Source organism: Barbus barbus, assembly GCF_936440315.1.
Source record: "Barbus barbus genome assembly, chromosome: 3".
Classification (NCBI taxonomy): Eukaryota; Metazoa; Chordata; class Actinopteri; order Cypriniformes; family Cyprinidae; genus Barbus; species Barbus barbus.
In genome coordinates, this window is record NC_136731.1 from 26313532 (window position 1) to 26322730 (window position 9199).

Sequence of the window (9199 nt, forward strand, 5' to 3'; positions counted from 1 at the left end):
CAAGCTCTTTGCTTAATTGAAGGCCCAGAGTAAACCTTAATCCAAGTCTTTTCTACTGCCATTTGCATTTAGGTGCACATATATCTTTAATATGGCTGAAATCCAAAAGCTGTATTGGCAACTGAAAGCCTTTGAGTAGATAGGTAGATGTATTTACGGTGTATACACTATAAACTGCATATATTCCATATAACATACAGTGGTGGCCAAAATTATTAGAACAATAGTATTTTCACCAGCCAAAAATGTTTTTAAATAATTTATTTCTATCTTTTGCTGTAGTGTGTCAGTAATATCAGTTTACATTTCCAAACATTCATTTTGCCATTAATTGTAATAATCCAGTGAGCTTTTTGTTTGCACAAGGAGTCTGACAGCAGCCAGTGCTCCACACAGAGAGATGTGATCTGATCATCATCCAGTCTGTCTGGAATGACGCGAAGAAACAGAACAAACTGAGACAGACTCAATCCAGAAGAACTGTGGCAACGTCTCCAAGATGATTCAAGAAACCTCCCTTACCTTACCTTACCTTACCAAATGTTGATTTAATTTAGTTAATATAAGTTAATTGATAAAGAATATCTATCTATGACATTATTTTTGACAGCATCCTCATTTTACATCATTTTTACATTAGCAAAAGATATAAATAACTGTCTAAAAAACATTTTTTAGCTGGTGAAAATACTAGTGGTCTAATAATTTTGGCCACCACTGTAAATGTAAATGTAGACTGCATAACCAAAATGACTATATGAGCATTTATTAGGGGAAATCATTATAGGCTACAACAAATGAATGGTAGGTATTTATTTTACAGTCGAAATGCTGGTGCAAATGAAACTATTCTGTAACATTAAATAAATGAGAAAGAGAAGAGGCTGTCGTGGGGATCTCATTAGAATGTATGAGAGACACACAGCTGCCTGATTTACTGTGGTAGATGCATTAGACAGGAGGTCAAAGGCATAAGTGACATTCATTACTCCGCTCTGCCATAAAAATCCCAGGCAGAATTCTAATTTTGAGATTTTAATTAAGATGGTGCAGCAGTCACATCAAAGGAGACATCAGTTCATAGTCTTTCAGGAGTTATACTATACCGTCCAACGTGCAGTTACGTTATATTGATTTTCATTATTCACATATCTGCTCTGATTTTCACTGGCCATATGTTTACTACGCAAATATTATTCTTTCATTGCTGTAGGACATATGATAGTGGGGTTATCACATTTTATAATAATATTATTTCTAAACTACGTTTTCAGAGAACCAGGTTTATTAGTTCATCCGTAATGTCTGCTAACAGATGGAAGATCGGGCCAATCTCAATTCCACACTCTAATTGAATAAATTAATAATCCTGGTGATTAGGAGAAGGCTGTAATGGAAAGAATGTTATTGTTCTCGCTCATTTATCTGCCGTGTGAAGGATAGGGAATATTTCAATTCCCTGTGTGCCAGTGGATTCCATCTTTCCTTCCTTGACTTATGCATATTTTGTTCTTTTTTAATGCAATAAAACGGTTGCTTTTTTTATTTAATTAATATGCTTGTGTTCCATATTGAATACTACCATACTACTCATAATATTTCTGCATCATATAGTATGTATACTAGTATGTTTTCTATATGAATAGGATACCCAGATGATCTGTGCATTTGCCAAAACAAGCAGTATAATAATGTTGACCTTACTGCATGAAGTACTGTATCCCACAATGCAATGCATTTAACTTGACCTGCTATTTGATGGCTAACCCACAAGTAATATCCAGCATTATTTTGTATCATGGAGATACTATATTTTATGTTTTTATTTTTAGATATTCTATTTTAATTTAACATTAGTTACAGTTGTGCTAATTTTGTTGTGTGTTTCTGTCATTTATATTAGTTTTAGATTTTTTTTTTTTAGTATATAGTAGTTAAACAAAATCAAAATGAGAAATGTTGCTTTGGTAACTAGCTTAAAATATGTTTAGCTTTATAAAAATATTTTAATTTAGTTAAAAAGTTGTATGGTTTTAGTTTTAGTTAACTGTTATAATAATCATTTTTAACAATTCTTTCTTAAGAATTATTTAGACTTCCAAATGTAAATATAAATGTAAAGATATTTCTACACAATTTGTTTCTAAATGCACAATAACCCATTTTATTTTTAAGAACTCAACTTGCTTAAATGCAAAATGACAAACATTGGGAAATAATACTGTTCAGTTCACTATTTTTAAAAAAAGAAGCAAAATACAGTGCATAGAGTGCAGCATTCAGTGTGCTAGTATTGCATTCAGAACACAGCCCTTGTTTTTAATCTTATAAGAGCAGCCAAGGAATATCAGTTTGTATTAATAAAGTTAAAGCCTTGAAGTGTGTCCAAGAAATTCTTCATCATTGAATGTCTCACAAGCAAATTGCTTTTGACAATATATAAAAAATCTATCTGCCAGAGACGAGAGGCTATTATGTTTTGCATTATGCATTCATATCTGCAGTAGCTGTCATGATGGGAATTAGCATGTGTAGCATAAAGATTTTTAATTTGCAATATCCAATCTCATTACATATACAGAAAATAATTGTTATAAAGACTTATACTACAAATATTGCATGCACAAGGCCTACGATACAATAAACACCACCTCCTGTAAACTCTTCACCCTCCCACAATCTCACAAATCATATTATAGTACACAGACTAACTCTATTAGACTCTGAAACATTTTCCCTGAGGCTGTTAGACGCCTCAACACCCTCATGCCTAATTCCAGTTCTAGGGAAATGATTTAAATTCAACCAACGTTGTAATTCCCTGCAGTGTTTATGCTGTTCTGTTGAAGTCAGCTTCCTTCAAATCCAGGACAGATTATGGTCCTGCGAAGCCCTGGGGCACAGTTCTGTTTGGAGGCCACCTCCTGATATCAGAATGAGACTTAATGTTTAGATAATGAGACATAATAAAGCAAATATGAGTATAATTTCATGATATAATGTTTCAAAGTCATGAAATAAAGTTGTAGATACAAGCAGTTCAGAATACATTGCAAGACTATAAGATACTCAGAAGGCACTATCCCAGCTGACAAAAATATGTAAGAATGTTTTGGTAATTACATTATGAAAATGTTATTTCTGAACGTTCAAAATGTCCAGTATTTTAAATGTTTTAAATACATTTTTTATGTGAATGTTCATTCCTTTTTATCTTTTTGTATCCATTACAACAATTTTACTTTCATTCTAAAAGAAGTAGTAACATTTTAAAATGTTAGTCAAACATCCAACTACAATGCTTCAGAAAAAAAGAAAAAAGGGTTCCATGAATGATGTATAAATGGTGTTTTGTGCTAACATTATTAAAGATCAGATAACTTTGAACTAAATTTGAAAGAACTTGGCTAGAATGTCAGCCAAAGTTCTGAGAATGTTCCCTGTTAGTTATGCCAAGGAACAGATAATAATTCTAATTTCTTAATTTATTTCACTTTGTGTAAACTGTTACTCACACACATTCAAGCACTGTTTATATATCAGATTTACATCTGCATTTCAGCATAATTCATCCATTAAATTTGCACTATATTTGGGGTTTGTGTTTTGGATCTTTCTGAATAATGTTTGGAATAACAACTTGACTCTTTAAAACTTACTTTGATTTATTGGAGCAGTTGCTCCACAGCATGTTATGAGAACATTTCCTCCAGTTTGTCAAGGAAGTATGTAGCTGACGATATGCTTCAAACCCCAGCAGTAGACACGATTAATGATAGGCCAGTGTTTGAGCCATATCTCATTACTCTCCAGCAGATCTGGAACTTGTTCCTGCATGATTTGGTTCATCACTCGTCTCCCGCAGCAACATATGCTGAAACAGCAGCCCTAATAGTAGCACTTAACTGAATAAAAAGAGATCAACTCAAAACTCATCTGGAAGGCTCATAGATAATCTCAGGACCTTGTCAGCTAAAGCTTTTATGGTAGTCCTGTCTTTTTATTTAAAACCTTTTAATGAGGACAAAATATTGAGTGCACTTGTACATACTTGACATTACAGATAATTATGTCAGGAATTATAAACACTATATATATCTTTATGTCAATAATGCACTGACTGAATATGAGAATGTGGATCTGAATATGAATGACTTGTTTTAATATGATTTAAAGGCTTTAAAAGATTGTTATGCCAGGGATTTGATGGGGAAAAAACCTAAAATAGACGTCTTAAATATAATATGTAAAATATACACATAACATCCATCCTGTCAAATTACGCACACACATGGTAAAGACTGCTATTACCATTTGGCTCAAAATGTACGAAATGTCTTTGGGCAAATTACTTTGAGCCATTTTGTATCCGCACAGTATAGCAAAACAGAGCAGGTGAAACAGGAGGTAATGAAACAGCCCAGTCAGCTTTCTGAATACATAAGCACAGAGGCCTTCTGGGGAAATGACATTGGGAAGGAAATTAAATTCCCACTGGGTAAATAGAACATCCAGACTAAGAATGGACTCATTTAACTCATGTAAGAAGGATTCATTTAGCCAGTTCTTTGTGCTTAGAAATGCTGCTGCGAAAATAAATATATAGACTGATGATTCATCGATTTAATGATATTGATTTGCTTCTTCATCAGTATCAGCCAAACAGAACATTGGCCATACGTTAGTTTTTATTTATTTATTTTATTTTTTAGATACAACATATCCTAAATCAATCGTTCTGAACGGAAACAAGATAGCAACCCTAAATTCTTGAATGGCAAAGCTAGAAAAAAATTGTTGTATTGAAAACCAGTAGTTTCTTATTACACTAACCGGGACAGCAAAATATAAGTGGGAAGTGATCAGTCAAAAACTATGCTAATTGATGAACAAGTGCAAATAAAAGTGGAACATCATCAAGCGATTCATTACTAACACATGCACTCTAAAAAATGCTCGGTTAAATAAAACCCAGCGCTGGGTAAAATATGCACAGACCCAGCAATTGGGTTGTTTTCAACCAACAGTTGGGTTAAATGTTTAACTTAACCTTCTGGGCAGTAACCCAACCGCTGGGTTTGTCCATATTTTACCCAGCGCTGGGTTTTATTTAACCCAGCATTTTTTTAGAGTGTAAAAACACAATTTTCCAGTTCCAGTTTTTAAATTATTGGGATGAAATATTTCTGAGCTCAGCCATGCACACCGTTTATTTTTTCCACTGGTAAATAATAATAAATAATAAAGCATCCTGATGTCTATATTTGGTGACCTTTCTTAATATTGATTGAATTTAATGCTTTAAAATAAATGCATAAAGCTGACATTTTCTTTACAGAATGAGTGTGTGAAATGCTATTTATCATAAATAGGAAACAGAAAGTCCATTTCTCCTTCACACAGAGGACCCTTTATAGGGCATTGTTGCCTTGGCAGGTCATTTGACAGATGAACACTGTGTGTTCACTTTGTTTGTTTTTTTACCTCTCTATAAGTGATGCCAGATATATAGCAGCAGCATTATGTACATTCAAAATGCAAAGGTGTCCCGTTGATTTCTCTGAAATGCAAATAAAGCAATCTATCATATGCTCCTTCCTTATTGAGAGTCGCCATTGCGCTTTAATCTTTCCCAACAATGCTGTCTGGACATCTAATACAAAATCAAGTTCAAGTCTGAATGCTGCCCAACGATATTGTGGAGTACAACGCACTGATTATCCAAAAGATGTCAAGAAGTATTAATAATAACAAAATTAACCTACTTCTACAAATGTTTGCACTGGATTCCACTTGTTCCAATTTGTAGCCAATGTATTATTTTTTTTCCAAAGGGTATTGATTGAGACTAATGTAATAGACCAAATATCAGTGGTGCATGCAGTGCTTCTGTCACAGACCTGCCAGGCTCTACCTCCACCCAATCACAAAGGTCCCTCTCCCCTGAGTACTAATCATACGCACCTGTCCCTCATCAACCTCTCATCACCGATCCCCCATAAAGACACACACCGCCCAGCACCCGATGTCTGGTCTCGTTCATTCGAAGTTGGACTGCTGAAGCCTCCACAGCCTCAGTAAAACTTGACATTCTGTATACTTACCTGTTAACCTGCTTTCCGTGCTCCTAGGATACCTGCTCCGTCTGCTCCTGGAATCCCGAGTGTCTGCTCCAAGTCTGCGGTGTGTGTCTCCTCTGGTTTCCTATGGTCCCCGCTCCTCCTGTGAACGGAAAAGTTACAAGTTCAAGTTCCGAAGAGTAACTCTGAGATCGCTACAGTTATTGCACTCACCTGCCATCTCGTTCCTTGCTCACCTGTTGGTCAATAAATCACCTCTGCCTCCAGTCCTCTTCCGTAACAGCTTCGAGTTTATTCGAGTTCGACCATGTTGCCAATCACAAATCCCTAGATTTATGGGGTCAGTAAGATAGGCTACTTTTATGTTTTTTGACAGATGCCTCTTATTCTCACCGAAGCTGCATTTATTTGAATCAAAATAAAATCCGTAATATTGTGATATATTATTAAAATTTTAAATAACAGTTTTCTATTCTAGTGTAATTTATTCCTGTGATGGCAAAGCTGAATTTTCAGCAGTCATTACTCCAGTCTTCAGTGTCCTTCAGAAATCACTCTAATATGCTTATTTGCTGCTCAAGAAACATTTCTTATTATCAATGTTGAAAACAGTAATATTTTGTAGAAACCGTGATAAAACAAAAGTAACATGTGAATAGAGATATTCGTAACAATGTAAAAGCCTTTAGGCCACTTTTGTTAAACTTTATTAGGGTCCGAGCACCGATGGTGTGAGGACCCTATTGGAATTGCTCTGTTTATTCTTCTTCTTCTCCAAAGTGAATCACATTTTTGAGGGCCTAAACATACTCCAAAACTCATGAAACTTTGCACACGCGTCAAAACTGGCGAAAAATTACATCTGATATGGGTTTCAGACGTGGGTGTGGCAAATTGGCTCGATAACGCCACCTATAAAATTTAAAAAGAGTGCGCCTCGAGCTACGTTTTACGTACATGCACGAAAATCGGTACACACGTGTAACACACCATTACCTACACCCAACAGGAAGTACGTTATTTTGAATTTCCTGTACGATTTTTGAGCAGTTTTTGCAATTTCCAGGCCTCGTACTTTGACGAACTCCTACTACAATTTTAATCGGATCATCTTCAGATTTGCTGAGTGTAATCATAAGGCCTTTGCGATGCTAAATTTTCGTCAAGGGGTGTGTCCCTGACGGCCTGACAAAGTTTGATGTTTCGCCATGAAACAGGAAGTTGCTGTAACTCAGGCAAGCAATGTCTGATCTGCCCCAAACTTCACATGTTTGATAGGAGTTCAGTCCTGAACACATATTCATGCCCATATTCAGTTATAGTCATAGCGCCACCTGCTGGCAACAGGAAGTGACATGTTTGACACTGTTATGGACTCCTAGGAGCATATTAAAAAGTGTCAACAAGTGTTAAATTGGCTGGCAACATGCTACAAACAAACTAAAACATGCTAGCAACACTTAGCTAAGTGCTAAAGCATGCTATTAATGCAGTGAAACAGGAAGTTGCTGTAACTCAGGCATGCAGTGTTCAATCTGCCCCAAATTGAACAAGTTTGATGAGAGTCCTCTCCTGAACACATCTACATACCTGTATTTGGTTATAGTCAAAGTGCCACCTCCTGGCAACAGGAAGTGACATGTTTAACACTGTTATGGCCTCCTAGGTTTATATTAAAACGTGAGCAAGTGTTAAACAGGCTGGGAACATGCTACAAACTTCCTAAAACATTTCAGTAACACTTGGCTAAGTGCTAAATCACTAATGCAGTGAAACAGGAAGTTGATGTAACTCAGACATGCAGTGTCCAATCTGCCCGAATCGTAACATGTTTGATGAGAGTCCTGTCCTGAACACACCTACATGCTCATATTCAGTTATAGTTATAGCGCCACCTACTGGCAACAGGAAGTGACATGTTTAACACTGTGATGCACTATTAGCAACACATATGACATTGTGTGCTAAACATGTTAGAAACATGCTCAAACATGCTAGCAACACTTACTAAGCGTTAAAGCATGCTATTAATACTATGAAACAGGATCGTTGTTGTAACTCATGCATGCCCAATCTGCCCCAAACTTCACACGTTTTATAAGAGTCCTGGCCTGAGCACATCTGGCCAATATTCAGTTATAATTATAGCGCCACCTCCTGGCAACAGGAAATGACCCAGACAGCAAGCGGTGTTGGCCCAGATCCGGCCCACATCTGGCCCGTGTGAAATCCATGCAGGCCAGATGGGGGCTGGATCCGGGCCAACACTGCTTGCTGTCTGGGGACTTACAGTTTTTCTCCATTGGTTTGGCTCATTTCTTGAAACAGAAATTACATTCTCAAAATAACATGGACAAACCTCCAAACCTCTTGGCAAATGTTCACAACAGAATGGCATTTCTCATTCATTTTATCAAATGGCAAATGCCTTAGTACATGTCTCAATTGTCTCAGTGCATCTTTGCAAATGATTAAGTACAAGTAGCCTACAGTTATACAGTTAGACCACATTTAGCACATTTTCCAAATGAATAGATCTTGTAGATCTAAACTGATTAGTTGATTCTCAGTCTAATGATCATTCTCTCCAAAACATGTCAGCATGATTTCATTGTATAAGTACTCGCATGCACAACTGTCTGTTCAATTGTCAAAATTGGTCAAGAACATAATACCATGAATACCATATATGAATTTCTTTGAATATTTGATAAATTGATGACATACAGTGGAACGAAATGTCGTGTCTCGCAGGACCACGGTGCTACATAAATACAGTCATACAACAATGAAGTAAAAAAACACTATAAACCTATACACTACTAACAGATTTAACTATAAGTATACTATAGGTATTTACCCTATACAAACTAAAAGAATAAAGGATAAAAAATACAACTATACGAATGCTTCACATAAATATTAGCCTATACAAACTAAAAAATAGAAGATAAAAAATACAACTATACGAATGCTTCACATAAATATTAGCCTATACAAACTAAAAAATAGAAGATAAAAAATACAAACTATACGAATGCTTCACAAATACTGTACATGTGCAAAGAGACATTTGAGTCAGCAGCTGGTTGGGGAACAGTGCAGGATGATTTGTAGTG